The following is a 24,075-nucleotide window of genomic DNA, read 5'->3' on the forward strand; positions in this document are numbered from 1 at the left end:
AAAAGGCAAAAGAAAAATTCCTAAAACTGTTTTGAGAATTGTGAAATTCGTGAGATCTTGGATAGATCATTGAGTATATCCATCATTGCCATAAAACTAAAAAACATAATCAGTCTGTATGTTTACAAAGCTATAATTACCCATAGAATACTAATCATACATAATACAATCATGTATCTTTTTATCCACAGACTGTTTATGACTCATGGTCGGGCTGCCCAGAGACCTGATTCCAACAGGGTTTCAGAATGCGTCTCACTCAAGCTTCTGAAGGAGTTCAGGGAAGCCAGAAACAGGCCTAAAGACAACAAGAGCAAACCCTTTCCTATTCCTCAGGCTATAGTGATGACGTATAGCCACATCAAGCAGCTGCTTGAAGACTGCAGAGAGCTACTGGAACAAACCAACTTGTTGCTAGTTAGAGTGAACAACACCACAGTGTCTTCATGGTGCGTTGGATTTCAGCTTGCTAAATTGGAGTAGTTTAGTGTACATAGCAAATCTCAACTGATTTGTTTTTATTAAATATTCTTTATGAATGTTTTCTGGGTAAAGCTGCCATTTTAAAAGCAGTTCTGCTCTTATCTAACTGAAAATGTTTGTTTTTCTTTCCCAGGCTTCTTGACAGACAGAGAAGAACTGACAGGGACACCTTGCTACAAGGGGTGGAGCTTCCCCAGCCTGTTGGTTTGGCAAAGGAGCCACTGCCAAAGCCTAGAGAGCTCCCATCTGCACCTGATGAACATGGACACGTTGCCATTGAGTTCCAGGAGCCTGAAAATCAAGAGGGTGAGGCAGTTATCTGCCAACGTAAATATGCTCGCACTGGAACTGCAGTGTCTTCTATTACACACACAGACACTGAGCTTGGAAATTATTAAAAGACAGCTGATTGAATGGTGTGCATTAAGAAAATTCATAGGAAAGCTGTTTAATGTATTATATCTTTATCTATTTATCTTTCAGCTGTCTTTAATGTATTATATCTTTATCTATTTATCTTTCAGCTGTCTTTAATGTATAAGAAAATTCATAGGAATGTTCTTTAAAATATTATATCTGTATCTATATCTATGTCTATCAATCAGCTGTCTTTAATGTATTATATCTATATCTATTTATCTATCAGCTGTCTTTAATGTATTATATCTATATCTATTTATCTATCATCTGTCTTTAATGTATTATATCTATATCTATTTATCTATCATTTGTCTTTAATGTTAAAGTTTGAGTGCATTAGGTAAATTCATAGGAAAACTCTTTTCTTTTTGGAATAAATATAATTACATTTCGCATTTACATAAATTTATAAATTATATACCTATTGCATAATGGAATTATATTAATAATGTATATGTTTGTGTGTGTGTGTATGTATGTATGTGTATATATAGTATATATAATATAATATATATATAGGTTTACATGTGCATTGTATGTGTTTGGTTGTCATGCCATAGGTCATGGTTTTTTGTATGGTTCTCCCTACCTCTTATATTATTTTTTTGTCTACTATTGTGTTTTCATTACTTCTGTGTTTTTAGATTTTCCTTTTGACCCCTTGCAACTTGTGGCACAAGCATTTCACTGTATTGCAAAGTATATGTGACAATAAATGTAACTAACTAACTTATATACGTATATGTTCTTTACATTATATTCATGTAACATTCTATTACACTGTTTGTGGAAGTGTTTATTATCCTTATATGTAAATATGTATATATTATTAAACTGCATTAATTTATTAACTGTTTATTATAGTTGTAATTATCATTTAAAATTAGATGAATACAAATAAGGAATATTTAATGTGAATGTTGGATTAAATTTAAGACTTTTGAATAAAACATATTAGTAGAAATACGTGTTGTCTGTTTTATTTCAGCTGTACAAAAATTATATGAGAAAGTGTTTTGTTATTAAGGGAAATGTGCATAAAAGAGCCAATCAGCAATCGAGTTCACATGCAGGTCAATCTCGATTGGCTGATTATTCTCGTGACATTCTCGCTGAACTCGGGAGAACATCATCTACTATCCGGAGATTAAAGGTAACATTAAGTATTATTAAATCACAAATTCACGACTCTAGTTTTAACCTATTTACCAGACCTTAATTATATATTTTTTGGGAATAAAGTTTAAGAGGTCTAAACTGCCGCAGTAAGGCAAGTTCACATAAGATTTACCTGTGACGGTATGCTAACGTTAACGTAACTCTCCATGGGTTTTTTTTTGAGGGGAGAAATAATTGTTTAACCCCTGATAATAGATATCCATCATAAAATATGTCGACCTCCCACCCCAGATCCAGATGTTGTTTTGTTCCAGGTGCAGATGTTGTAATTTATTGTCAATACTAGTGTTTATGAACCATGCTAGTATTTGGTGTGGTTATTTTACGGTTGCTCTGGTAAAATAACAACTGTAGAAATATTATTACATTACGTTACCCAACACTGTACAAATATTTCTACAAAAACTTTAGATTATTATACAGTATTTGTTGCAGTGGTAACACATATTTAACACAAGTTTACATTGCATGTTGTCAAAACAGATGTTCAACCTCAAAAGACAAAATTCTACTCTTGCAATTTTGAAGACTGTTTGAAACCAAGCAGAGAGAGCAACCATTGACTAGCATAATAGGAAAAAAAATACTATGGTAATCAATGGTTGCTCTCTCTGACAATATTCTTCCACAATATTTTTCAGAAATGACCAAAACAGGGAAATCCAACGCCTATTGGAATGATGTGTGCCATAGGTATGCCCAGGGAACCTTCCAGTTCACTACAGGCAAAAGGCCTGGAAGCAAACAATGGAAGGAGGCCCTGGAGCGGATTGATGCCTGTCCCCTACAAAAGGGAAATAAGGTGGACCTGTTTGGCAGGCATATAGTGTGCACTTGTGGGTTCCACAAGGTAGGTGTAAGATATAATATATCAAAGGCATGATAAGTTCCTGTATCATGTAATAGACTATTTTATTGATCATCCACATATCTGTTATCTGAGTGCACAGTTCTGCAGAATAATTGATGAAATTATTTAACATGAATAGTATGGCCTTCTTTTGTTTCTAATCTTTAAAAACGTTTTATCCCAGTCAACAGATACAGGGCCTAATGTATTGGTAGGCAGCAGCAGCACAGTGGCAGGCAGCAGCAGCAGCAGCACAGTGGCAGGCAGCAGCAGCAGCAGCACAGTGGCAGGCAGCAGCAGCACAGTGGCAGGCAGCAGCAGCAGCAGCACAGTGGCAGGCAGCAGCAGCAGCAGCACAGTGGCAGGCAGCAGCAGCACAGTGGCAGGCAGCAGCAGCAGCAGCACAGTGGCAGGCAGCAGCAGCAGCACAGTGGCAGGCAGCAGCAGCACAGTGGCAGGCAGCAGCAGCAGCACAGTGGCAGGGACATCACAAGAAGAACAAGGAATTAAGTGTTCTCTCTGTGGTGTGGTTGTGGAGGCAGAGAAGTTCTCAGAGCACCTCTCTGACCACCATGCTGAAGAGAAGTGTGACACCTGTGGGGCCAGGGTCCAGGGTGCTGTTGGACTCCTCCAACATATTGAGTCCAGCCATTATGGGGCCCTGTTGGCTCCACGTTTCAGCCCTTCAAAAGATCCCACACCATCTCCGTGCCCCTCACCATCTCCACGGCTGGTGCAGACACCAGTGTCTCCATCCCTGCGGCCCACTCTATCCTCACACCACTCTCCAGCCCTACAGCCCTCACCACCACCACCTTCACGGCCAACTCCATCCCGTTGGACAACTCCATCCCCACACCACTCTCCAGCTCTACAGCCTCCACCACCATCACGGCCCACTCCACCGAAGTGGCCCACTCCGTCCTCACGGCCCACTTCATCTCCACGCCACTCTCCAGCTCTACAGCCTCCACCACCACCACAGCCCACTCCATCCCCACGCCACTCTCCAGCTCTACAGCCTCCACCACCATCACGGCCCACTCCACCGAAGTGGTCCACTCTGTCCTCTCGGCCCACTTCATCTCCACGCCACTCTCCAGCTCTACAGCCTCCACCACCACCACAGCCCACTCCATCCCCACGCCACTCTCCAGCTCTACAGCCTCCACCACCACCACAGCCCACTCCATCCCAACGCCACTCTCCAGCTCTACAGCCTCCACCACCACCACAGCCCACTCCATCCCAACGCCACTCTCCAGCTCTACAGCCTCCACCACCACCACAGCCCACTCCATCCCCACGCCACTCTCCAGCTGTACAGCCTCCACCACCACAACAGCCCACTCCATCCCAGTGGCCCACTCCGTCCCCAAGACCATCTCCATCCCCTCACCACTCTCCAGTTCCACAGACCTCACAACCATGGCGCTCTACATCTTCGCAGCCCACTCCATCCTCACATCCAGCACCCTCTGTGCAGCCCACACCTCTGCCTCAGGCTGTAACTGATTGGGAAAGCTTTCTTCCCAGTCAGTTCAAGAGAGTCCTCCAGCCAGCAGATTGGGTATGGATTGCCAAGTGCCTCTATGAGCCCACAGGACAGCTCAGGCAGAAGATCAAGGAGAACTGGTTTTATCCACCGATGCAGCCCAAGCCATCTCCTCCTGAGCCTGGGTGGTACTTCAGACAGAGGATGTTCTTGTGGGCACCAATGAGGATGTGGGGCATTCCTCTTAAATGCCAACAGTGTGGCCGTAAGATGCACCACTCAGGGATCTACCCAAAGGTCAGGGAGGTGATCGACATGGGTAGTCGCTATTACCTGGTGGGTGGAGACTATCCACGCTGCAGTGTATGCAGGCTTCCAGTATGCCCATGGAGCCAGGACATCCTTTTACAACTGGATGTGGCACACAGGACAATGATTCCAGCAGTGCTGACCTCTCAGCTAGCCCTGGACAAGAAATGTGTGACCTTCCTCAGGCCAAGGACCAGTGGCAACAGTTCTTCCTACCTCCAGTCAGCAGTAGAGGAAGTCCACAGTGAGGAGTGGGCACGACGGACCATCCAGTACCTCTCTGACTGTGAGCATAATTTGAAAAAGGTTGCCCTGGTCCAATCTACAACGGCACCATCCTTTCCTGCACCTGCACCCTTCAGGCCGCTTCCACTCGCCCAGTGGTTTGAGACTGTCCACTCCAATGACATCCTCAGCCATCTCGACGAGATGAAGGGGGTGATTACATCCACCTATGGCCGAATCCTAAAAATGGATTCTACAAAGAAGGTACAATACATGAAGGACTCAGCATGAGATTTTATATATATATGAGTAATGTACCATAACAAAAAGAAGAAAATATATAATTAAGCCTGTTAGAATGTCTTTATGTTTCTTTATGCTTATTTTTCAGATCACCAAAAAGCTGGCTGGGGACATTGGGGACACAGCTGCGTGGATGACGAACATCGGCAATGAGCTCGGCCAGGTTCTGAACAGCGTTCTGACAACAGCTGAGGGTGCAGGACTGGAGGAGCTGTGCCAGGGCATCGTCAGACGCTACCAGAATGCTGGTGAGCCAGAGCCGGAGGTCATCTATGTTGACCGGGATTGCTGCAGTCAGTCAGGTGGGATTTTCAGATTACTACTTTATCAAATGTGACATTGGACCACAAAACCAAGTCTTAATGGTCTTTTTGGTAACACTTTACTTGAAGGGGTGTGCTTAAGACATGTCAAGAATATGGGCAAAACAGCTCTAACGATTGATCAAACTATATATATATTTTGAAATTGAACAGTTATTGTTAATGATTAAACACTGAAACTTTTTTTACCATTTCAAAATAATCCATTAAGGATTTGTGTTTAATGTTAAATACAGGAGTATGTGCTTATATTTTCTGTTCCATTGATTTGCGCATAGTGTCAAGGAAACTATCAGTACTTGGAAACTAATCAATATGCATGAAAACACACCCACTGGAATCAAATGTTTCAGGAACCAAATGTATTCTAACACCATCTTTTAATTAAAATGTAGACATCATCTGAAAGGCAAGCTCATTCGGAGTAAATAAGCTTTCCATTGATGTATGGTTTGTTAGGATAGGACATTATTTGGCCCAGATATAACTATTTGAATATTTTCAATCTGAGGGTACAAAAAAATAGAAATATTAAGAAAATTAAATTTATCAAAATTAAGTCCTTAGCAATGCATATCCACTCACAAAAAAACGTTGGTATATATATATATATTTATGATAGGAAATTTGCAAAAAATATCTTCATGGAACATGATCTTAATATTAATAATAATTATATTAATTTTTCTCATAAAAGAAAAATCAATAATTTTGACCCATACAATGTATTGTTGGCTATTGCTACAGATATTCCGGTTCAACGTATGATTTTACGTCGTTCTGTGGTCCAGGGTCACATGTGCATTGCAATATATTTTACAAATGTTAATAGTGGTTGTAATTATTATTATTATTATTATTATTATTATATCAATGTAATGTAATTGTAATTAATTATTATGACTGAAAAATATGTTGAAATACAATCAAATGCATGCTTTTTGCTAATGTTTTCCCCCTCCACAGGTGCACCTGCAGTGCTGAATCTTTTTCGGCCATGGAAGTGTATTGTGAGGCTTGATATTTTCCATTTCATGAGGAGATTTAACTGCGGGCTTACCACAGAGCACCACCCTCTCTATGGTACCTTTTGTTCCAAACTTTACTCCTGTATCTTTGAGTGGGATCAGGAGGATGTGAAAGAACTTAAGGTGGCCAAGAGAGGGGAGTGGAAAAACAAGCATGGTGGACAGGCTCCCACTGAGGCGCAGCTCATAGCCACCATCAGCACCGGTGAACTGGTGAAGCACTGTAGGCGGCGGACACGTGGGGCTGAGGAGATACGGGCCATGATTTCAGGGCTGCTGGAATCGGTCTGGGAGTCAACCGACACTACAGGGCTTCGCCTAGTTAACCCTGACAGCATGCAGCATGTGTGGGAGATGCAGAAAAAACACCTCGAGTGCATCCAGGACCCTCCACATGTTGACTTATACACAAAGACGGGGACACTCCAGAAGGGTGGCAAAGTACTAAATGTGCTTAGGTGTGGCAGGGGGTCATCCTCTCTGGAGAGTTTTCACCGTCATCAGTGTTCCTTCATTCCTGGTAAATGTTCTGTAGGTTGTTAAGTTGTAAAGATTGCTATAGTGTCACCATTATAGTAGTAGAATCCTGGGTACTACCTGGATTTGGCTTGCTTTCATGGAATTTACAACAAGCTATTTGTCTTATTATTCTATTTCACTGTTCTATAACTGTGTCATTAAATTTGTATTTCCTCAGTTTAAAATAATTACTGACTGAATATTTGCATTTTCATTATTAGGATGGAGATGCAATGCATTGCACACCCAAATGTATATGTTGGAGGGGGCCTCGAGGTGGAACATGAGCCGGGCAAAAGAAGCTGTAGCTGTGGTGGGGGCCTCAACCCTAAGAACATTTGATGTTTCTTTAATGTCTCATCTAAACAACCTGAGCCAAAGGGTCCTTGGCTCTGCTTTGATGCCTGAGTTCACCCCTCCAGGAAAGCCCACTGGTAAGATATCTCTCAAGGAAATGCTGAGCATTGGAGCATTCCTCTCTCTCTCTCTCTCTCTCTCTCTCTCTCTCAATCATGTGTTTGTTTGTGTGTGTGTGTGTGTGTGTGTGTGTGTGTGTGCGTGTGTGCGTGTGTGTGTGTGTCCTTTCCCCATTAACAATGTGTTACAAATTATTGCAGAGGAGCGGATTGCTGTTGAATACTTATTGGCCCAGTCCAATAAAGGTGATCAGCTGATGGCAACCAACAGTGACATGACCGAAGTCCCCTCGGAGGAGCCCGAGGATGAAGGCGATTATGACAGGACTGTGTGCAATCCAGCTGACCTTAGGGCTGGTGAATCTGACCCTCCATTAGCTGTCATGGAGGCCCAGGTGACCAGTCCTGTAGGGGAGACTGGACCCAAATCCCCTGATGAGGAGGTCGGTGAGGATGAGGCGGATGACACGGCACATCCTAGCACATCCGGCCAGGTAATGTTGCTATCCTGTAATATCTTTTATTACAGTTTTTCTCCAATGGTTTGGCTCATTTCTTGAAATCGAAATTACATGTTCAAAACAACATTGTTGTTCAAAACAACCTACAAACCAGTTTAAGAACCAATGAAGAAAAAATTTAAAAAGAAAAATGTATCTGCTGACATGTGAAAAACATATTGTCAACAATATGTACAGTTAAAATATATGTATAATGTGAACTATTTACTCAACACTGTATATATTTATTGGACTTGCTTATTTTCTCAATTTTCAGAGTGTACGGTGTGATGCTAGAGGTGTCTTGGGCTGGGAGGCAGTTGATGCCTTGGCAGCGTACCTGGTTGGCCTAAACCGTACAATCACTGCCTTGTCATTGCAAGAGGAGGCCGAAATAGTCCGTCTGTACATGGCTTTGAATCCCATGGACAAAGTGCCCTCGAAATATGGTAAGAGGGCAAAGAAAAACACCTTGACAGGACCATGGAGAGCATCCAGGAAGCCAAGCGGTTCTGCTCCAGGACAGCAGGCAGCAGAGAGGTAATTTAACAATTTGAATTGTCACTAGTTTATATTTTACACAGTATACAGTCCAGATTATATCACCCTTCTTTTCCATAGACTGTTCATGACTCATGGGCAGGCGGCTCAGGACCCTGAAGTCCACCGGGTCTGTGAATGTGTTTGCTTACGACTTTTCAAAGAGTTTAAGCAAGCACGGAACAGGCCCAAGGACACAAGTGGAAAAACTCTGCCAATTCCTCAATCTATTGTAGCAGTATACAGCCACTTAAAACAGCTTCTGGAGGACAGCAGGGCAGTTCCTAGAACAGACTAACCTGGTTCTGGTCCCAATAAATACCACTACTGTCTCCTCATGGTGAGTCTTATTTTGTGCTGTACTTTTATACAATCACAGTAGCATATCAAGATTGTACTTGAAAAACCTTCCTGTACATGTTTCTTTTAAAAATTAATAAAAGTTAAGACAATGGGCTTTATATTAAGTTTAGTTTATTGAAACTTTATTAAACCAGGCAAGTCATTACAGTTTTTCTGAATTTCTAAAATACATTCTTGTAGCCATCGCTAATTTTCTTAAAACATTAAACACAAATCCAAATATTCAATCTAAATTCACACAAACAATTGCTTCTAAACCCTTTCACTTGTACTCACGATCATTTTGCATTGAAAGCATGTGCCATAATTTAGATATATATTAAGATGGTAGAATGCACTTTTACAGATGCCTACTGAAATGTATCACTAATTTAAATTATTTCTGTAGCACATTTCAATAAATTAGGGCAATAAATTCAAAACCAATTTTAATAAATTACTTGAATTTCTCTTGCAGGCTCCTAAGAAGACAAAAACGTGCAGACAGGGACATGCTGCTGCAGGGTACTGAACTGCCTAATCAACTATACCTGGCAAAGGAGCCGCTTCCTGAAGTGAGAGACCTTCCAGCTGCTCCTTTACAACATGGGCATGAGGCAATGGTTTTTGAGGAGCCTGAAAATCAGGAGGGAAAGGCATTTGTTCGCAAACGAACCTCAAAAAGGTGCCCCCTGCCCACCCCTCCCCCTGGAGCAATTCCCATATATCCACCAGCAGCAGACTTTGCATCCTATCCACCCTTTCCCAGCTACCCACCAGGTCTACCAGTGCCTCAGTTCCAGCCTCCTCCTCAGTTCCAGCCTCATCCCCAGTTCCAGGACCCAGCCCAGTTCCAGCCTCCTCAGTTCCAGCCTCCTCCTCAGTTCCAGCTCCAGCCTCCTCAGTTCCAGCCTCCTCCTCAGTTCCAGCCTCATCCCCAGTTCCAGCCTCCTCCTCAGTTCCAGCTCCAGCCTCCTCAGTTCCAGCCTCATCCCCAGTTCCAGGACCCAGCCCAGTTCCAGCCTCCTCAGTTCCAGCCTCATCCCCAGTTCCAGGACCCAGCCCAGTTCCAGCCTCCTCAGTTCCAGCCTCATCCCCAGTTCCAGGACCCAGCCCAGTTCCAGCCTCATCCCCAGTTCCAGGACCCAGCCCAGTTCCAGCCTCATCCCCAGTTCCAGGACCCACCTGATAACCGACTACCACAAACTGGTCCCCCTACTCAGCCCAGGCAGCGTACCTGGAGGCAGCAGAAAGCTGCCCAAGAAGACGAGGAAAGAATGGCTAGGGGTGAACCACCAAGGAAACGCCTGGCAAAGGATGTTTACCACTACACCTGCAAGCACTGTGGGCAATCCAAAAACAAGGCAACTGGCCACACTCAGTTGAAGGGCCGGTGGTACTGTCCAGCTTCAGGCCTCTCTGTGGCTCAGTGGAAGGAGAGTGTACAGGGACCTCTTTGAATTGCTTTATATAGCAGTTTTATTATATATTTTATTACATTTTTATATATTTTTTATGTTTATATATTTTTAAATGTATTTGCTGTGTGGTGTGTTGTGATGTGAACCTTTTGGTTTTTAGTTGCTGTGTTTGCAATGCTTAATTTGCACACACACAAAAAAAAAAAAAAGGAAAAAAAAAAAGAATAATACTTGTGTGGTGTAATAGTTAAAATAAAAAAAACACACAAAAACTCTTGTGGTGTAATGTAACACATCCATCCTTTGGGTGGAAGATTCCAGGTGCAAGTCCTGGCAAGAGTGTGTGGTGTGTTTAGCAGAATAGTATTTTTTATTATAGTATTTATACATATTGTCACATTAAGTCCACTGGAGGCAAGGTTTAGAACCCAAGTGCAGTCTTTATTAGAGCAACCTTAAATCCAAAACATTAAACAACAGGTTAGGCTTGGCATGAAGCAGAACATAAACAATATACTCACTAACAGTGGGTAACAACATCAATTACACATGGCAAACATGAGGGCTAAAATACATAGACTAATGACTGGACAAGGGACACCTGTGAACAATGATCAAACAATAAACCAATGACATGACAGAACACAAAACAAGGGAGCACATGTCAGGATCACATGACAAACCAGGAAGTGCATGAAAAAACATGACTGTGAACATGATACCTCAAAAACATGAAACATGAACCAACACCAAAACACCCTCTGACACATATATTATATTATTTCTATCTATCTATCTATCTATCTATCTATCTATCTATCTATCTATCTATCTATCTATCTATCTATCTATCTATCTTTAATGTTAAAGTTTTTAAATGTATAAATTATATATATTCATGCGTATATATATATATATATATATATATATATATATATATATATATATATATATATATATATATATATATATATATACATAGACACATATATTATTTACATTACATTTAAATAAACTTTTATTAAACTATGTGTGGAAGTGCTTATTATCATTAGTATATGTAAATATGTATATATTTTTATTATTAAACTGCATTTGTTTGTTTATTATAGTTGCAATCAATATTATTTAAAATTATATTAATACACATAAGGAATATTTATTATGAATGTTGCATTGGATTTAAGACTTTTGAATAAAACATATTAGTAGAAATACAAATACGTGTTCTTTGTTTTATTTCGGCTGTACAAAAATTATTTGAGGAAGTGTTTTGCGATTAAGTAAAAGTATAAATATTTATTTAAGAAATGTGTTAGTTAGTTTGTTAGTAAGGGAAATATGCATAGAGAACTGGTAACAAACAAAATATAAAAAAAAGAAATATCCGGTTCCACCGCTTTTTTTTCCTTTTTCCTTTTCCCCCTTCGCTTTTTCTTTTTTTTTTTCTTTCCCCCGCCATGGCAGTCCGTTTTGCCCTGTTTTTGGCCGAGTGGTTAAGCCGATGGACTACTAATCCATTGTGCTCTGCACGCGTGGGTTCGAATCCCATCCTCAACGATGGTTGTCTTTAGTGTTCGAGAGTGCCAGGCAAAGTTGTTTACATCACTTTGCTTTAACGTACTTACCACCGCTTTAACGTTTAACTACTTTAAAGTAATCATCCTAAACATAGCTGCAGAAAAACACCACATCCCAGTTTAACGCAGCCGCGTAACGAGGTGGCCGAGTGGTTAAGGCGATGGACTGCTAATCCATTGTGCTCTGCACGCGTGGCTTCGAATCCCATCCTCGTCGTTTGATGTCTTTAGTGTTCGAGAGTGCCAGGCAAAGTTGTTTGAAGCACTTTGCTTTAATGTACCTACCACCGCTTTAACGTTTAACCACTTTAAAGTAATTATCCTAAACATAGATGCAGAAAAACACAACATCCCAGTTTTATGCAGACGCGTGACGAGGTGGCCAAGTGGTTAAGGATATTGACTGCAAATCCATTGTGCTCTACACGCGTGAGTTCGAATCCCATCCTCATTGTTTAATGTCTTTAGTGTTCGAGAGAGCCAGGCAAAGTTTTTTGAAGCACTTTGCTTTAATGTACCCCCATTTAGGCTAGCCCATTTTGCTCTACGGAGATCCTAGTAAAAAAAAGTCAACTGCAGGGATGCTGCTTGCATCATCCAACTGTTTACAACACATCATGGCAAGCTTTAACTGAATTACATTTTATTGATAACAGCAAAAAAGCTTGGGTTAATATCTGATAACATTCTGATTACAGGATCAATAAAACAACTTCTCTGGTGCTTGGACATGGGCGTAAGAAACTCCAAAGTACTACAGAGATTGGCTGAGAAAAGCCCAAAATCTGAGAAGCCGAAACTTCTCCGTGTTCATGGATTCACAACCGTTTAAGAAACAGCAGACAACAGGAACAAAGGATTCTTTTCAACAAGTTCATAAGTCTCCAAAGAGACTGACAAAAATTGCCAAGGCTGACTGTATTTCAAGTCAACCTAGCGGGGTATTGGGTAAAGTTTTCAACCAGCAAAGATCACACCTCGGATAAACCTCATAGGCTACAATATTGCCTCTGCGAAAGAATGCCCTAAAACATCACAACATCTTCGATGCACATATCTGGACATGGAACGACAGGATGGTATCAAGCTTTAAACTGCTATGCAATCAGCTTCTGGCACTGATGGCTTCATAGTGTGACTATGAAAGAGGCGAGGGAAATGCACAAAAAGATTTATTCATTGTCCTCTTCTCACTCAAAAAATTGCACTGCTTCGGTACATCTGGGAGCAGAGAATTATGGGTATTCTGGCAGCAAAGGGGCGGGATCATAATGCTCAGTCTCTAAGAACATATTTGAGTTCAGGATTGATTCAGCATGCCCTCTACGAGGTTGGGTAGGATAATGAAGAGTGCAAGGACACTGCAAACATTTTCTGAGGTAGGATCAATGCCAGCTATGCTATGTTTTTCTAGACTCAGGCTTTCTCTCTAGGTTCTTTCCAATAAAGTAAAATCAGCACACAAAAAAACATAAGCACATCTCCATCCATCAACACAAATGTGAGTCTCCTAACCAAAATAATACATTGCTTCTTGCTGGTCAGTCTAAAGCTCGAATCTCTCATCACCTCAACATTTTTACAACACATTAAGGTAAACTTTTTCTCTGTTGTGTTAATGATAGTGGCTGCAAAGCACGAATTCTGTCATGGGACGGGACATGGGACTTTCAGACATGGGACGAGGTGGCCGAGTGGTTAAGCCGATGGACTACTAATCCATTGTGCTCTACACGCGTGGGTTTGAATCCCATCCTCAACGATGGTTGTCTTTAGTGTACGAGAGTGCCAGGCAAAGTTGTTTAAAGCACTTTGCTTTAACATACTTACCACCGCTTTAACGTTTAACTACTTTAAAGTAATCATCCTAAACATAGCTGCAGAAAAACACCACATCCCAGTTTAATGCAGCAGCGTGACGAGGTGGCTGAGTGGTTAAGGTGATGGACTGCTAATCCATTGTGCTCTGCATGTGTGGGTTTGAAACCCATCCTCAACGATGGTTGTCTTTGGTGTTCGAGAGTGCCAAGCAAAGTTGTTTAAAGCACTTTGCTTTAACGTACTTACCACCGCTTTAACGTTTAACTACTTTAAAGTAATCATCCTAAACATAGCTGCAGAAAAACACCACATCCCAGTTCAATGCAGACGCGTGACAAGGTGGCTGAGTGGTTAAGGCGATGGACTGCTAATCCATTGTGCTCTGCACATGTGGGTTTGAAACCCATCCTCAACGATGGTTGTCTTTGGTGTTCGAGAGTGCCAGGCAAAGTTGTTTAAAGCACTTTGCTTTAATGTACCCCCATTTAGGCTAGCCTATTTTGCTCTACGGAGATCCTAGTAAAAAAAAGTCAACTGCAGGGATGCTGCTTGCATCATCCAACTGTTTACAACACATCATGGCAAGCTTTAACTGAATTACATTTTATTGATAACAGCAAAAAAGCTTGGGTTAATATCTGATAACATTCTGATTACAGGATCAATAAAACAACTTCTCTGGTGCTTGGACATGGACGTAAGAAACTCCAAAGTACTACAGAGATTGGCTGAGAAAAGCCCAAAATCTGAGAAGCCGAAACTTCTCCGTGTTCATGGATTCACAACCGTTTAAGAAACAGCAGACAACAGGAACAAAGGATTCTTTTCAACAAGTTCATAAGTCTCCAAAGAGACTGACAAAAATTGCCAAGGCTGACTGTATTTCAAGTCAACCTAGCGGGGTATTGGGTAAAGTTTTCAACCAGCAAAGATCACGCCTCGGATAAACCTCATAGGCTACGATATTGCCTCTGCGAAAGAATGCCATAAAACATCACAACATCTTCGATGCACATATCTGGACATGGAACGACAGGATGGTATCAAGCTTTAAACTGCTATGCAATCAGCTTCTGGCACTGATGGCTTCATAGTGTGACTATGAAAGAGGCGAGGGAAATGCACAAAAAGATTTATTCATTGTCCTCTTCTCACTCAAAAAACTGCACTGCTTCGGTACATCTGGGAGCAGAGAATTATGGGTATTCTGGCAGCAAAGGGGCGGGATCATAATGCTCAGTCTCTAAGAACATATTTGAGTTCAGCATTGATTCAGCATGCCCTCTACGAGGTTGGGTAGGATAATGAAGAGTGCAAGGACACTGCAAACATTTTCTGAGGTAGGATCAATGCCAGCTATGCTATGTTTTTCTAGACTCAGGCTTTCTCTCTAGGTTCTTTCCAATAAAGTAAAATCAGCACACAAAAAAACATAAGCACATCTCCTTCCATCAACACAAATGTGAGTCTCCTAACCAAAATAATACATTGCTTCTTGCTGGTCAGTCTAAGGCTCGAATCTCTCATCACCTCAACATTTTTACAACACATTAAGGTAAACTTTTTCTCCGTTGTGTTAATGATAGTGGCTGCAAAGCACGAATTCTGTCCCTTCAGACATGGGACGAGGTGGCCGAGTGGTTAAGCCGATGGACTGCTAATCCATTGTGCTCTGCACGCGTGGGTTTGAATCCCATCCTCAACGATGGTTGTCTTTAGTGTTCGAGAGTGCCAGGCAAAGTTGTTTAAAGCACTTTGCTTTAACGTACTTACCACCGCTTTAACGTTTAACTACTTTAAAGTAATCATCCTAAACATAGATGCAGAAAAACATCACATCCCAGTTTCATGCAGACACGTGACGAGGTGGCCGAGTGGTTAAGGCGATGGACTGCTAATCCATTGTGCTCTGCACGCGTGGGTTCGAATGCCATCCTCGTCGTTTGATGTCTTTAGTGTTCGAGAGTGCCAGGCAAAGTTGTTTGAAGCACTTTGCTTTAATGTACCTACCACCGCTTAAACGTTTAACCACTTTAAAGTAATCATCCTAAACATAGCTGCAGAAAAACACCACATCCCAGTTTAATGCAGCCGCGTGACGAGGTGGCTGAGTGGTTAAGGCGATGGACTGCTAATCCATTGTGCTCTGCACGTGTGGGTTTGAAACCCATCCTCAACGATGGTTGTCTTTGGTGTTCGAGAGTGCCAGGCAAAGTTTTTTAAAGCACTTTGCTTTAACGTACTTACCACCGCTTTAACGTTTAACTACTTTAAAGTAATCATCCTAAACATAGCTGCAGAAAAACACCAGAGCCCAGTTTTATGCAGACGTGAGACGAGGTGGCCGAGTGGTTAAGGCGATGGACTGCTAATCCATTGTGCTCTGCACGCGTGGCTTCGAATCCCATCCTCGTCGTTTGATGTCTTTAGTGTTCGAGAGTGCCAGGCAAAGTTGTTTGAAGCACTTTGCTTTAATGTACCTACCACAGCTTTAACGTTTAACCACTTTAAAGTAATCATCCTAAACATAGATGCAGAAAAACACAACATCCCAGTTTTATGCAGACACGTGACGAGGTGGCCAAGTGGTTAAGGATATTGACTGCAAATCCATTGTGCTCTGCACGCATGAGTTCGAATCCCATCCTCATTGTTTAATGTCTTTAGTGTTCGAGAGAGCCAGGCAAAGTTTTTTGAAGCACTTTGCTTTAATGTACCCCCATTTAGGCTAGCCCATTTTGCTCTACGGAGATCCTAGTAAAAAAAAGTCAACTGCAGGGATGCTGCTTGCATCATCCAACTGTTTACAACACATCATGGCAAGCTTTAACTGAATTACATTTTATTGATAACAGCAAAAAAGCTTGGGTTAATATCTGATAACATTCTGATTACAGGATCAATAATACAACTTCTCTGGTGCTTGGACATGGGCGTAAGAAACTCCAAAGTACTACTGAGATTGGCTGAGAAAAGCCCAAAATCTGAGAAGCCGAAACTTCTCCGTGTTCATGGATTCACAACCGTTTAAGAAACAGCAGACAACAGGAACAAAGGATTCTTTTCAACAAGTTGATAAGTCTCCAAAGAGACTGACAAAAATTGCCAAGGCTGACTGTATTTCAAGTCAACCTAGCGGGGTATTGGGTAAAGTTTTCAACCAGCAAAGATCACGCCTCGGATAAACCTCATAGGCTACGATATTGCCTCTGCGAAAGAATGCCCTACAACATCACAACATCTTCGATGCACATATCTGGACATGGAACGACAGGATGGTATCAAGCTTTAAACTGCTATGCAATCAGCTTCTGGCACTGATGGCTTCATAGTGTGACTATGAAAGAGGCGAGGGAAATGCACAAAAAGATTTATTCATTGTCCTCTTCTCACTCAAAAAATTGCACTGCTTCGGTACATCTGGGAGCAGAGAATTATGGGTATTCTGGCAGCAAAGGGGCGGGGTCATAATGCTCAGTCTCTAAGAACATATTTGAGTTCAGGATTGATTCAGCATGCCCTCTACGAGGTTGGGTAGGATAATGAAGAGTGCAAGGACACTGCAAACATTTTCTGAGGTAGGATCAATGCCAGCTATGCTATGTTTTTCTAGACTCAGGCTTTCTCTCTAGGTTCTTTCCAATAAAGTAAAATTAGCACACAAAAAAACATAAGCACATCTCCTTCCATCAACACAAATGTGAGTCTCCTAACCAAAATAATACATTGCTTCTTGCTGGTCAGTCTAAGGCTCGAATCTCTCATCACCTCAACATTTTTAAAACACATTAAGGTAAACTTTTTCTCCGTTGTGTTAATGATAGTGGCTGCAAAGCACGAATTCTGTCATGGGACGGGACATGGGACCTTCAGACATGGGACGAGGTGGCCGAGTGGTTAAGCCGATGGACTGCTAATCCATTGTGCTCTGCACGCGTGGGTTCGAATCTCATCCTCAACGATGGTTGTCTTTAGTGTTCGAGAGTGCCAGGCAAAGTTGTTTACAGCACTTTGCTTTAACGTATTTACCACCGCTTTAACGTTTAACTACTTTAAAGTAATCATCCTAAACATAGCTGCAGAAAAACACCACATCCCAGTTTAATGCAGCCGCGTGACGAGGTGGCCGAGTGGTTAAGGCGATGGACTGCTAATCCCTTGTGCTCTGCACGCGTGGCTTCGAATCCCATCCTCGTCGTTTGATGTCTTTAGTGTTCGAGAGTGCCAGGCAAAGTTGTTTGAAGCACTTTGCTTTAATGTACCTACCACCGCTTTAACGTTTAACCACTTTAAAGTAATTATCCTAAACATAGATGCAGAAAAACACAACATCCCAGTTTTATGCAGACGCGTGACGAGGTGGCCAAGTGGTTAAGGATATTGACTGCAAATCCATTGTGCTCTGCACGCGTGAGTTCGAATCCCATCCTCATTGCTTAATGTCTTTAGTGTTCGAGAGAGCCAGGCTAAGTTTTTTGAAGCACTTTGCTTTAATGTACCCCCATTTAGGCTAGCCCATTTTGCTCTACGGAGATCCTAGTAAAAAAAAGTCAACTGCACGGATGCTGCTTGCATCATCCAACTGTTTACAACACATCATGGCAAGCTTTAACTGAATTACATTTTATTGATAACAGCAAAAAAGCTTGGGTTAATATCTGATAACATTCTGATTAAAGGATCAATAAAACAACTTCTCTGGTGCTTGGACATGGGCGTAAGAAACTCCAAAGTACTACAGAGATTGGCTGAGAAAAGCCCAAAATCTGAGAAGCCGAAACTTCTCCGTGTTCATGGATTCACAACCATTTCAGAAACAGCAGACAACAGGAACAAAGGATTCTTTTCAACAAGTTGATAAGTCTCCAAAGAGACTGACAAAAATTGCCAAGGCTGACTGTATTTCAAGTCAACCTAGCGGGGTATTGGATAAAGTTTTCAACCAGCAAAGATCACGCCTCGGACAAACCTCATAGGCTACGATATTGCCTCTGCGAAAGAATGCCCTAAAACATCACAACATCTTCGATGCACATATCTGGACATGGAACGACAGGATGGTATCAAGCTTTAAACTGCTATGCAATCAGCTTCTGGCACTGATGGCTTCATAGTGTGACTATGAAAGAGGCGAGGGAAATGCACAAAAAGATTTATTCATTGTCCTCTTCTCACTCAAAAAATTGCACTGCTTCGGTACATCTGGGAGCAGAGAATTATGGGTATTCTGGCAGCAAAGGGGCAGGATCATAATGCTCAGTCTCTAAGAACATATTTGAGTTCAGGATTGATTCAGCATGCCCTCTACGAGGTTGGGTAGGATAATGAAGAGTGCAAGGACACTGCAAACATTTTCTGAGGTAGGATCAATGCCAGCTATGCTATGTTTTTCTAGACTCAGGCTTTCTCTCTAGGTTCTTTCCAATAAAGTAAAATCAGCACACAAAAAAACATAAGCACATCTCCTTCCATCAACACAAATGTGAGTCTCCTAACCAAAATAATACATTGCTTCTTGCTGGTCAGTCTAAGGCTCGAATCTCTCATCACCTCAACATTTTTACAACACATTAAGGTAAACTTTTTCTCCGTTGTGTTAATGATAGTGGCTGCAAAGCACGAATTCTGTCCCTTCAGACATGGGACGAGGTGGCCGAGTGGTTAAGCCGATGGACTGCTAATCCATTGTGCTCTGCACGCGTGGGTTTGAATCCCATCCTCAACGATGGTTGTCTTTAGTATTCGAGAGTGCCAGGCAAAGTTGTTTAAAGCACTTTGCTTTAACGTACTTACCACCGCTTTAACGTTTAACTACTTTAAAGTAATCATCCTAAACATAGATGGAGAAAAACATCACATCCCAGTTTCATGCAGACACGTGACGAGGTGGCCGAGTGGTTAAGGCGATGGACTGCTAATCCATTGTGCTCTGCACGCGTGGGTTAGAATCCCATCCTCGTCGTTTGATGTCTTTAGTGTTCGAGAGTGCCAGGCAAAGTTGTTTGAAGCACTTTGCTTTAATGTACCTACCACCGCTTAAACGTTTAACCACTTTAAAGTAATCATCCTAAACATAGCTGCAGAAAAACACCACATTCCAATTTCATGCAGACGCGTGACGAGGTGGCCGAGTGGTTAAGGCGATGGACTGCTAATCCATTGTGCTCTGCATGTCTGGGTTTGAAACCCATCCTCAACGATGGTTGTCTTTGGTGTTCGAGAGTGCCAGGCAAAGTTGTTTAAAGCACTTTGCTTTAACGTACTTACCACCGCTTTAACGTTTAACCACTTTAAAGTAATCATCCTAAACATAGATGCAGAAAAACCTCACATCCCAGTTTCATGCAGACGCGTGACGAGGTGGCCGAGTGGTTAAGGCGATGGACTGCTAATCCATTGTGCTCTGCACGCGTGGGTTCGAATCCCATCCTCGTCGTTTGATGTCTTTAGTGTTCGAGAGTGCCAGGCAAAGTTGTTTGAAGCACTTTGCTTTAATGTACCTACCACCGCTTTAACGTTTAACCACTTTAACGTAATCATCATAAACATAGCTGCAGAAAAACACCCCATCCCATTTTAATTCAGCCGCGTGACGAGGTGGCCGAGTGGTTAAGGCGATGGACTGCTAATCCATTGTGCTCTGCACGCGTGGGTTCGAAACCCATCCTCAACGATGGTTGTCTTTAGTGTTCGAGAGTGCCAGGCAAAGTTGTTTAAAGCACTTTGCTTTAACGTACTTACCACCGCTTTAACGTTTAACTACTTTAAAATAATCATCCTAAACATAGCTGCAGAAAAACACCAGAGCCCAGTTTCATCCAGACGTGTGACGAGGTGGCCGAGTGGTTAAGGCGATGGACTGCTAATCCATTGTGCTCTGCACGCGTGGGTTCGAAACCCATCCTCAACGATGGTTGTCTTTAGTGTTCGAGAGTGCCAGGCAAAGTTGTTTAAAGCACTTTGCTTTAACGTACTTACCACCGCTTTAACGTTTAACTACTTTAAAGTAATCATCCTAAACATAGCTGCAGAAAAACTCCAGAGCCCAGTTTCATGCAGACGTGTGACGAGGTGGCCGAGTGGTTAAGGCGATGGACTGCTAATCCATTGTGCTCTGCACGCGTGGGTTAGAATCCCATCCTCGTCGATTGATGTCTTTAGTGTTCGAGAGTGCCAGGCAAAGTTGTTTAAAGCACTTTGCTTTAACGTACTTACCACCGCTTTAACGTTTAACCACTTTAACGTAATCATCCTAAACATAGCTGCAGAAAAAAAACCCATCCCATTTTAATTCAGCCGCGTGACGAGGTGGCCGAGTGGTTAAGGCGATGGACTGCTAATCCATTGTGCTCTGCACGCGTGGGTTCGAAACCCATCCTCAACGATGGTTGTCTTTAGTGTTCGAGAGTGCCAGGCAAAGTTGTTTAAAGCACTTTGCTTTAACGTACTTACCACTGCTTTAACGTTTAACTACTTTAAAGTAATCATCCTAAACATAGCTGCAGAAAAACACCAGAGCCAAAGTTCCTTGTAGACACATGACGAGGTGGCCGAGTGGTTAAGGCGATAGACTGCTAATCCATTGTGCTCTGCACGCGTGGGTTCGAATCCCATCCTCGTCGATGGTTGTCTTTAGTGTTCGAGAGTGCAAGGCAAAGTTGTTTAAAGCACTTTGCTTTAACATACTTACCACCGCTTTAATGTTTAACTACTTTAAAGTAATCATCCTAAACATAGCTGGAGAAAAACAGCAGAGCCCAGTTTCATGCAGACGTGAGACGAGGTGGCCGAGTGGTTAAGGCGATGGACTGCTAATCCATTGTGCTCTGCACGTGTGGGTTCGAATCCCATCCTCGTCGTTTGATGTCTTTAGTGTTCGAGAGTGCCAGGCAAAGTTGTTTGAAGCACTTTGCTTTAATGTACCTACTACCGCTTTAACGTTTAACCACTTTAAAGTAATCATCCTAAACATAGATGCAGAAAAACACCACATCCCAGTTTCATGCAGATGCGTGACCAGGTGGCCGAGTGGTTAAGGCAATGGACTGCTAATCCATTGTGCTCTGCACGCGTGGGTTCGAATCCCATCCTCGTTGATTGATGTTTTTAGTGTTCGAGAGTGCCAGGCAAAGTTGTTTGAAGCACTTTGCTTTAATGTACCTACCACCGCTTTAAAGTAATCATCCTAAATATAGCTGCAGAAAAACACCAGAGCCCAGTTTCATGCAGACGTGTGACGAGGTGGCCGAGTGGTTAAGGCGATGGACTGCTAATCCATTGTGCTCTGCACGCGTGGGTTCGAATCCCATCCTCGTCGATGGTTGTCTTTAGTGTTCGAGAGTGCCAGGCAAAGTTGTTTAAAGCACTTTGCTTTAACGTACTTACCACCGCTTTAACGTTTAACCACTTTAAAGTAATCATCCTAAACATAGATGCAGAAAAACATCACATCCCAGTTTCATGCAGACGCGTGACGAGGTGGCTGAGTGGTTAAGGCGATGGACTGCTAATCCATTGTGCACTGCATGCGTGGGTTCGAATCCCATCCTCGTCGTTTGATGTCTTTAGTGTTCGAGAGTGCCAGGCAAAGTTGTTTGAAGCACTTTGCTTTAATGTACCTACCACCGCTTTAACGTTTAACCACTTTAACGTAATCATCCTAAACATAGCTGCAGAAAAAAAACCCATCCCATTTTAATTCAGCCGCGTGACGAGGTGGCCGAGTGGTTAAGGCGATGGACTGCTAATCCATTGTGCTCTGCACGCGTGGGTTCGAAACCCATCCTCAACGATGGTTGTCTTTAGTGTTCGAGAGTGCCAGGCAAAGTTGTTTAAAGCACTTTGCTTTAACGTACTTACCACCGCTTTAACGTTTAACTACTTTAAAGTAATCATCCTAAACATAGCTGCAGAAAAACACCAGAGCCAAAGTTCCTTGTAGACACATGACGAGGTGGCCGAGTGGTTAAGGCGATAGACTGCTAATCCATTGTGCTCTGCACGCGTGGGTTCGAATCCCATCCTCGTCAATGGTTGTCTTTAGTGTTCGAGAGTGCAAGGCAAAGTTGTTTAAAGCACTTTGCTTTAACGTACTTACCACCGCTTTAATGTTTAACTACTTTAAAGTAATCATCCTAAACATAGCTGCAGAAAAACAGCAGAGCCCAGTTTCATGCAGACATGAGACGAGGTGGCCGAGTGGTTAAGGCGATGGACTGCTAATCCATTGTGCTCTGCACGCGTGGGTTCGAATCCCATCCTCGTCGTTTGATGTCTTTAGTGTTCGAGAGTGCCAGGCAAAGTTGTTTGAAGCACTTTGCTTTAATGTACCTACTACCGCTTTAACGTTTAACCACTTTAAAGTAATCATCCTAAACATTGATGCAGAAAAACACCACATCCCAGTTTCATGCAGATGCGTGACCAGGTGGCCGAGTGGTTAAGGCAATGGACTGCTAATCCATTGTGCTCTGCACGCGTGGGTTCGAATCCCATCCTCGTTGATTGATGTTTTTAGTGTTCGAGAGTGCCAGGCAAAGTTGTTTGAAGCACTTTGCTTTAATGTACCGACCACCGCTTTAAAGTAATCATCCTAAATATAGCTGCAGAAAAACACCACATTCCAATTTCATGCAGACGTGTGACGAGGTGGCCGAGTGGTTAAGGCGATGGACTGCTAATCCATTGTGCTCTGCACGCGTGGGTTCGAATCCCATCCTCGTCGTTTGATGTCTTTAGTGTTCGAGAGTGCCAGGCAAAGTTGTTTGAAGCACTTTGCTTTAATGTACCTACCACTGCTTTAAAGTAATCATCCTAAATATAGATGCAGAAAAACACCACATTCCAGTTTCATGCAGACACGTGACGAGGTGGCCGAGTGGTTAAGGCGACGGACTGCTAATCCAATGTGCTCTGCACGCGTGGGTTCGAATCCCATCCTCGTCGTTTGATGTCTTTAGTGTTCGAGAGTGCCAGGCAAAGTTGTTTGAAGCACTTTGCTTTAATGTACCTACTACAGCTTTAACGTTTAACCACTTTAAAGTAATCATCCTAAACATAGATGCAGAAAAACACCACATCCCAGTTTCATGCAGACGCGTGACCAGGTGGCCGAGTGGTTAAGGCGATGGACTGCTAATCCATTGTACTCTGCACGCGTGATCCTAGTAAAAAAAAGTCAACTGCAGGGATGCTGCTTGCATCATCCAACTGTTTACAACACATCATGGCAAGCTTTAACTGAATTACATTTTATTGATAACAGCAAAAAAGCTTGGGTTAATATCTGATAACATTCTGATTACAGGATCAATAAAACAAC

At 42.4% G+C, this 24,075-nt stretch overlaps 13 non-coding genes across 13 annotated transcripts; 9 read left to right on the forward strand and 4 right to left on the reverse strand.

The window, feature by feature from the left end:
• Window positions 1-11,833: 11,833 nt before the first annotated feature.
• Window positions 11,834-11,913, forward strand: trnas-acu (transfer RNA serine (anticodon ACU)). The gene has a single exon. It is a non-coding gene; the product is annotated as a tRNA-Ser (tRNA).
• Window positions 11,914-12,814: 901 nt separating this feature from the next.
• LOC137059013 (U4 spliceosomal RNA) lies at window positions 12,815-12,955 on the reverse strand. Its single transcript, XR_010900972.1, has one exon. It is a non-coding gene; the product is annotated as a U4 spliceosomal RNA (small nuclear RNA).
• A 1,641-nt stretch (window positions 12,956-14,596) lies between these two features.
• Window positions 14,597-14,737, reverse strand: LOC137058950 (U4 spliceosomal RNA). The gene has a single exon (XR_010900912.1). It is a non-coding gene; the product is annotated as a U4 spliceosomal RNA (small nuclear RNA).
• Window positions 14,738-16,834: 2,097 nt separating this feature from the next.
• Window positions 16,835-16,975, reverse strand: LOC137058952 (U4 spliceosomal RNA). The gene has a single exon (XR_010900913.1). It is a non-coding gene; the product is annotated as a U4 spliceosomal RNA (small nuclear RNA).
• Window positions 16,976-18,616: 1,641 nt separating this feature from the next.
• LOC137058965 (U4 spliceosomal RNA) lies at window positions 18,617-18,757 on the reverse strand. The gene has a single exon (XR_010900925.1). It is a non-coding gene; the product is annotated as a U4 spliceosomal RNA (small nuclear RNA).
• Window positions 18,758-19,634: 877 nt separating this feature from the next.
• Window positions 19,635-19,716, forward strand: trnas-gcu (transfer RNA serine (anticodon GCU)). The gene has a single exon. It is a non-coding gene; the product is annotated as a tRNA-Ser (tRNA).
• A 392-nt stretch (window positions 19,717-20,108) lies between these two features.
• Window positions 20,109-20,190, forward strand: trnas-gcu (transfer RNA serine (anticodon GCU)). The gene has a single exon. It is a non-coding gene; the product is annotated as a tRNA-Ser (tRNA).
• Window positions 20,191-20,819: 629 nt separating this feature from the next.
• Window positions 20,820-20,901, forward strand: trnas-gcu (transfer RNA serine (anticodon GCU)). Its single transcript has one exon. It is a non-coding gene; the product is annotated as a tRNA-Ser (tRNA).
• A 630-nt stretch (window positions 20,902-21,531) lies between these two features.
• trnas-gcu (transfer RNA serine (anticodon GCU)) lies at window positions 21,532-21,613 on the forward strand. Its single transcript has one exon. It is a non-coding gene; the product is annotated as a tRNA-Ser (tRNA).
• A 376-nt stretch (window positions 21,614-21,989) lies between these two features.
• trnas-gcu (transfer RNA serine (anticodon GCU)) lies at window positions 21,990-22,071 on the forward strand. The gene has a single exon. It is a non-coding gene; the product is annotated as a tRNA-Ser (tRNA).
• Window positions 22,072-22,701: 630 nt separating this feature from the next.
• trnas-gcu (transfer RNA serine (anticodon GCU)) lies at window positions 22,702-22,783 on the forward strand. Its single transcript has one exon. It is a non-coding gene; the product is annotated as a tRNA-Ser (tRNA).
• A 155-nt stretch (window positions 22,784-22,938) lies between these two features.
• trnas-gcu (transfer RNA serine (anticodon GCU)) lies at window positions 22,939-23,020 on the forward strand. Its single transcript has one exon. It is a non-coding gene; the product is annotated as a tRNA-Ser (tRNA).
• Window positions 23,021-23,396: 376 nt separating this feature from the next.
• On the forward strand, window positions 23,397-23,478 carry trnas-gcu (transfer RNA serine (anticodon GCU)). The gene has a single exon. It is a non-coding gene; the product is annotated as a tRNA-Ser (tRNA).
• The last annotated feature ends 597 nt before the right edge of the window (window positions 23,479-24,075 follow it).

This window comes from Pseudorasbora parva, chromosome 22 (genome assembly GCF_024679245.1).
Source record: "Pseudorasbora parva isolate DD20220531a chromosome 22, ASM2467924v1, whole genome shotgun sequence".
NCBI lineage: Eukaryota > Metazoa > Chordata > Actinopteri > Cypriniformes > Gobionidae > Pseudorasbora > Pseudorasbora parva.